Source organism: Brachypodium distachyon, chromosome 3, assembly GCF_000005505.3.
Source record: "Brachypodium distachyon strain Bd21 chromosome 3, Brachypodium_distachyon_v3.0, whole genome shotgun sequence".
In the NCBI taxonomy this organism is placed as follows: Eukaryota; Viridiplantae; Streptophyta; class Magnoliopsida; order Poales; family Poaceae; genus Brachypodium; species Brachypodium distachyon.
In genome coordinates this window covers 22,632,156-22,639,629 of record NC_016133.3, presented here as the reverse complement: position 1 = coordinate 22,639,629, position 7,474 = coordinate 22,632,156, and positions in this window count along the sequence as shown.

The following is a 7,474-nucleotide window of genomic DNA, read 5'->3' as shown; positions in this document are numbered from 1 at the left end:
AACATGTTTGCAAATTCTTAACGGTTTAAGAGAAGTTTGCAAATTACCGTCCGCCGGATTACGACCAAACAAAAAACAGCGGACGGTATTTCTACGATATATTTTGAAGCACTTGTCAGAATGATGCAAATGATACGGCGTTGGAAAGCTATAACTAGGCGCAACTTTTTTGTGTATAAAGGTTTTGCTAATTCCTTACGGTTTAAGAGCAGATTTCAAATTACCGTCCGCTGTTCGAAACTGTCAGGAAGTTCACAGGGTATAAACGAGGAAGATATAAGCGGTGGAGGTTTAGAGACCGTCAGGAAGTTCACAGTCTATAAAACGGAAGTTCACTCGTGTATCGATGGAAGTTCAGAACGTGCAAACCCCGTAGATCTCGTTGTTCTTTAACGCGGGCAAAAATTACAGTCGGCGGAGCTTTAGAGACTATCAGGAAGTTCACAGTTTATAAAACGGAAGTTCACTCGTGTGGTACGCTCGGAAGTTCACATGTGCTTTTAGGGAAGTTCACGTATGCAGATTGAGAAGTTCACTAGCTAATTTTCATGAGAGTTTACTTGTACATAAGTTCAGATGCCCTTTCATGGGAGTTCGCTTGTACAGACTAAGAAGTTCACTAGCTAGTTTTCATGGGAGTTCACTTGTTTAGACTGAGAAGTTCAGATGCCCTTTCATGGAATTTAGTTTCATGGGAGTTCGCAAGTTTTATTTGGAAAACAGGGGTGTAGTAGCCTTGTTAATATGGATTGGCAAAACTTCCTCGCCAAAAAATCTTGTTCCAGAGAACTTCACGGTCTATAAAATAAGAAGTTCACTCTGGTATATAGGAAAGTTTAGTACATTCACGCCCGGACACCTCCTTCTTCTCCGGTGCGGGCAAAATATTATAGCCGATGAAGGTTCAGAGACCAAGAGCCACCGCGGCAAAAGCCCTACGTCAGGGATTCTATTGGCCCACCATGGTGCAAGACGCAATCACCAGATTGTGGAAATGCGAAGCTTGCCAGAAAATGGCTAAGTCAATCCATGCGCCCGTGACTTCCCTGAAGAACATCCCGACATCATGGCCATTTGCACGCTGGGGAATGGACCTTCTCGGGCCTTTCCCCGGATGCAACGGGGGCTGCAAGTACCTCGTGGTGACGATTGATTACTTCTCCAAATGGATAGAAGTAGCGCCGCTTGGCAAGATCACGTCACAGGCCGTCCAGAATTTTTTTTGGGAAAACATCATATGCCGACATGACGTCCTGCGAGAGCTAACCGTGGACAACGGCAAACAGTTCGACTATGCGGAATTCATCAAATTCTGTGAATGCCTCGAGATCAAGCTGCACTTCGCATCCGTAGCTTACCCCAAGAGCAACGGTGCATGCGAAAGGGCAAATGGACTAATCTTCCAAGGACTCCGCCGAAGGATAGAGCACACGGTTAGCAAAGCAAGGGGAGCATGGGGAGATGAACTCGCTAGCGTGGTTTGGGGCATACGCACCTCTGTAAGCGGTTCCACGGGCCGAACACCATTCTTTTTGGTGTATGGAGCCGAAGCAGTTCTTCCCGCTGAGGTTGAGTTCCGCTCACCTCGGGTTGAAAGGCTCCAAGAAGCCACCCCAATTGCCTTCATCGAAAATGAAGAGCATCACAAGACGACCGTCGATCTTGTTGAAGAAGCCCGTGACAAAGCCCTCATGAGGCACGCCGTCTACGAGCAAAGCGCCGCACGCTTCTACAACACAAGGGTGCGGGAACGAGCCTTCTCCCAAGGAGATCTCGTGCTGAAAAAGAATGTCAACCCAAAGCTCCAGCACAAACTCGACCCTAAATGGGAAGGACCATACCGCATCGCCGCAGTATTGGGAACTTGAAAGATCGAGTATGTCACAGAGAGGGGGGGGGAATGTGACCAGTTTAAAACTTTTTTCAAAATGAAGACTTAAGACTGATGACAGTCACAGTACTTCAACAACAGGGATTACACTTAGCAATTTTAGAGTTGCAGAGGAAAGAAGAAAGATGAACAAGTTTATAGCAGTAGCAATGAAGACTGAACACAATGAATCAGTTATACTTCAACAGAGAGTAAAAGTTGAGGAACGAAATCACCAGGACTAAAAAACAGGGATTTGCTTTCCGAAGTTCAGATTGTTGGCACAATCGTACGTCTCCGTTGAGGGGGCTGAGTCACACAAGACTCGCGGACACACAAGTCCACCCAATCCTCCTGAGCTAAAACCAAAGTCTCGTCCAGTTACTCGTGGTAGATCTTGAGGTGATTTCCGGACCTTCACAGACTGGTTGATGGCAAATCACAATCTTCGATTGCTCTTCAACACTGACTCCTACCCGTCTAGGTGATGTCAATCACCAAGAGTAACAAGCTTCAAGTGCTCGCCTAGAGAGGGGATCTCATTCTTCACGCTCAGTTCAGCTCTAAGGGTTTTATCAGGTGTTCTTCAAAACAACTCACTGGGGTTCACCACCGAACTCATTCGGGGTGGGTCGTCTTATATAGCCTTGGCCACGGCTGATCTAGCCGTTGTGACCCGTTGGATAAAGTGATCCCTGAGACTCCAGTTCACACTTTATCACTTTGTCTCACAACGGTTAGATTAGGTGGTCAAGCACGAAAGCGACAGATTTTCAAACACATTTGAAATCAGAGTGAAGACTTCACGCCGAAGCTGTGAAGCCTGAAATGCTTCATTCTTCACTCCGACGAAAAACACTCACACAGAAAATTGTTTTCGCCTAAGCTGAACATGAAAAATAGGTTTCACCTGAACCAGCTCCACACTTCAAACCCCCCTTAATAGTACGGCGTTCATATACTCAAGTGAAGAAAACAACTACGGAAAGACCTATGAAGAATGCTACGCTTCATGTTCTTCACCGTTCTTCACTGAGTTCTTCATACTTCAAGCCAGTACCTATACTTCAATTTTAGGGGTCATCGATGCTGGTTAGACCAACTGATCTGAGGAACTAAAACCTGAAACACTCCTTGTAACTCATTAGTTCCTCAACCATGTTGTCATCATTCATCAAAACCCATACAGGGGCAAGGTTTCCCTTTAAGAAATGGTGCATACCACCTCGAGAATATGAAAGGGAAAAACCTTGTCCATGCCTGGAACGGCGACAACCTCCGGCATTTCTACGTCTAAGGAGGACCTTCAAGGACAATCCTTGCCGCTCCCAAAAGGAGACTATCAGCGCCCAACCGGCCTTTTCCCTACGAAACTTTGAGGGATCGTAAGCGCCAACGAGGCCACGTCTACATAAGGCTTGTAAGTGCCCATCGGGCCATACCTTAAGACAAGGAAGCAAGGATCAATAAAGCAAATTCTTAAGGAAAAATTAAGAGTGACACAAGACACTCACACGACTCATCATCGTAGAAGAGCCGCTGCCCCCGTGCCGCTCACCGAGGAACGCGGAAAGGCCTCCGTTGGCCCGAGCATCCTCTAAAAAATGTCCACGGACAAATGTCGCTACTAGCGACTTGTTCCTTGGTGGATCCTAGCATGCCTCGAGGCCATCCACCAAGTAGAACCAAGTCCCCCGAGGGCCGGAAGCTCCATAAAACGCATTTAAGGGGAACCGTAAATAAGCGAGTTATGCATGAGCTTACTTACGTCGGAGAACCGTGCTACCCATATGCGAGACGTCGTGCACGGGCCTGAATGATAGTAACCGGGTTAACACTCCATAATAATCGCGGGAAAGCATAGCTTTCTGAAGTCGGAAGAGGGAAAATTCCGCATGAAATTTCCCGAACGGCAGGTCAAAATGTCCGGATCACTACCGGCATATCGATAGCGACCCTCACAAGGGTACTAAGGCCCATGGCTCGTAACCATGGCCTAAGGCGCCGAAGCCGAGTCGTATCCCAATGGCGACAACAATTGATAACATAAAAGTGCAATCATAGCAAACGATCACAAGCTGTATAAACTGAGGAAATATAGTACTTCACAAGAAGGAAATGTAGTACTCCAAGAAACACATGTTGAGCCAAGTTAACATTTCCGATAATGTCGACTACATGGTGAAACATGAGAAATACATGCTGAGCTAAGTTAACATTTTTGATAATGTTGACTACATAGTGAAGCATGAAACACAATAAAAAAGATGCCTTACAACCTCTACGACTAAGAGCCTAAACATGCTAGCCATGAGGCCAAGTGGAGATATGCAACATCGCATAAGTAAGCAGCTGAGGTACATCACCACCTCCGTGGATGACGAGGCTCACACCTCACCGTCACCCTCCGGAAGAGCGGGCTCAAGACAACACACGAAGCGTCGAGCCTGAGCGCGAAGAGGAGCACCCTGGTCCGCCAAAATCTTCTTCGCCCCGTGAGACATCTCACTCTCAAGCCCGCTCATCCCGGCACCGCCGTCCAGGACTGCCACAACCGCCGACGAAACAAGTCAGGCACCCGTACTCAGGAGGCACTTCTTCACAGTCGGCTTAATGAGCTCCACCTGGGAAGTAAGCACCCTGCTCGCCTCATCCATCGTACGACACGGAGGAAGATCCGGCTGGGGAACACTCCCCTAGCAAATCATCGTCTCTCGAATCTCGGTGGCCTGAGCAAGTAAAAGCGAAACCACCTCGGGACGACGATCCGGAGGAGGACGAGCACGAGGAGCAAGTATCGGGCCGTCACCTGCTGCCGCCAACTCCACCTTGAGGAAGCAGCCTCCGCACGGGCATGCTCCCTATCAAGGTTGGCCACCACCAAGTCCTTCTCAACTCGACGGGTCCTCGCGATCTCCTCCTTCTGGCGCTCCTCAGCAAGTCGAGCCCTGGTCTCCGTGGCCACAAGCTCCGCCGAAACACGAGAAAGCTCGGCCTCCACGGCCTCAAGCCGCACCCTCTCCGAAGCCAACTCGCTCAAGGCAAGAGTAGACTTAGACATATCCACGTCCAAAGCAGCGGAAAGCGCCCCCACCTGAGTCTTGAGGGCAGGAAGGGCGGCCACGGCCTCGACCAAACCCCTCACCTACAAAGAAGAGGGAGTTAGCACAAAACTAACCCAGAGGACCAAGGGAGATACCTCACGGATGCTCACCAGTTCCAGTGTCACGAAAGGGTCTCTCGCTCCATCCTCGGTCGTCGGAAGTGCTCCATCCCTCACTTGAGTCGGGAGCTCGCCCTCAAGAACCCCGGGCTCCGCGACCCTCGCACCTGAAAACAAACCAAGGAGATCATGTCAAAATCATTCGGAAAAAGAATGACGTGACCAAAAGAGAAGGGCACTCACCCGGGGTAGGAGCATCCTCCTTTGGACACTCGCGACCAATGGAGAACACCTGGACGCCCACACCGCTGGCTCCGGTCGACAACTCCACCACTGAGTCGCTGCGAAGCCGAAGCCCCGTCTCGCAAGTGAAAGCCTCAACCTCGTGACTTGAAGGAGGAAGAACTTGCTCAAGTCCTATCTTCCCCTTCCTGTGCAGGTCCAAGGTCACCCTCAGGGGGGACCTCGACTCGCCCACGATGGGATCCACCGAATCCGTCGGGGCGTAGTCAAGAGAAGGAGAAGGAGTCGGGGGAGCCTTCCTCTTGCATCCACTAGACGGACGAGGTATCTTGGGGACCGGCGCAACAGGCACCGCCAAGCCCAGCACCACCGATCCCACCTTCGCCTTCCCACAAGAGTCCCGTAACTTGGACCCCACCGCCAACATCGACGGTGTAGCGAAGCGGGTGTAGCGATCGCCCACTCGGAGAAGGCGACCAAGCTTCGGATCCTGTCGCATCGGCACCATCTTCCCGAAGCACTGCGCGATGATGTTGTGGCATCCCCCCTAGCTGATCCTGGTCTCGTAGTCGCGGTGCTCTGGCTGCCATATGGACCTATCAGTTGTGCGGCCCACAACGCCGCCCTCTCCTCAGAAAAAGTCGCTGAAAAAGACAAGCCAATGTTAAGTACCTTCACTAAGGAACACAATCAAAGAAAGAAGGGGAGAGGAGTGCCACTCACGTGCGGTGACGAGCTGAGGAGGACGGAAATATCGAGGGATCCCAATCTCGGACCTCGGACGACTCCTCTTCATGAAGCGCCCCGCCATCACCATCTCCTCCATGAGGTCACGAAAGCTCCTCTTGGCGGACACCTCTTTGATCTTGGCCACCTTCCAGAGGACGGCTGACCAAGGATCGCCGGGGTGAGACACCTCCCTGAGGCCTCCGGCCCCAGAATGCCGAGGGAGATCACCTGTGTGCCGAAGACGGGTCTTCGAGGCCCGACGGAGAAACCACTGGGACTCCCACTTGACGAACAACCTCTTCGCGCTCTTCCCCGGCATGAGCAGGAAGTCATCTCCAAAGCCGGAACGAAGCCTCAGGTTCACTGAACCAAAGGCGCTCAGAGCAAAGCCGTCCGAAGTGAGCAACTCCCTCACCTCCACGGTAAAGTAGAACAGCAGAAGCTTCATCGAAGGCTCCTCGTGAAGCGTCGTCTCACACAGACACCTGAAAACGTTCAACCTCACGATCGTTGACGGGTGAAGCTGGGCCAACTCGATGCCGTACGTCTCCAGGAACTCCAACAAGAAGGGGTGAACAGGCACACACAGGCCGTCGTGGAACTAAGCCGAGAATGCCACGATGCATCCCGGACGCCGCCGTTGGTCGAGCCTAACCTCCTCGCTATCGGGCAAGATACCATCCCCCTTGGGGAAGTATCCCGCCTCCTCCAGCTGGGCAAGGTCCTCGGGGCTCATCGAAGAAGGGAGAAGGTGGTCGTGTGCCCAACCTCCGCCGTCCACCGGCGCTGTTGGGACCAAGGGAGGACCACCACGAGGGCGGAAGGAGACCTTCTTCTTCCGCGACGGTCGGTTCGCCGCAAGCTGCGCCACGGAAGACCCCCTCGACGGCTCGCCGGCCGGACGCTCGACATCGAGCCCCGCCATCTCACCTACAAAAAGATCCGCATAAAATTAGCAAAATGTACTCAAGTTCCGAAAGGAATCGACAAAGGAAGGGAAGCTAAGCTCCTCGGGCCGAAGCCTCCATCCAGCACCGCAAAAACAAAAAGAAGGAGAAAGGAGCCAAGCTCCTTGGGCCGGAACCCTCTGCCCGCGCACAAAAAAAAAGAAAAGGCCGAATAACCCCTGGCCGCCGGCCTGCTCGTCTTTCGACCCATCTGCACCCAAAAAGAAAAAAGGTGGAAGCCCATGGGGCCGCAGGCCCGCTCACCCTCCGGCCCGTCAACGCAATAAAGAAAAAACAGGAGACGGGCTCCCCAGGCCACCCTGCCTGCGTGAAGAAAGAAAAAGGGAGGCCCAGGCCATTCGGGCCATCCCACGGGCCGTGGCCCGTCAAGCTAGCCAGCCCAACCGAGGGAGGAGAAGGTGGAAACCACCTCCCCCTCCTACGCACGCAAGGTGCTCGACTTAATGCCTCAGCAGGCCGCGTCCGCCGCGTTGCGCCCCTGGTCCCCTCGCCCCGCGCGGC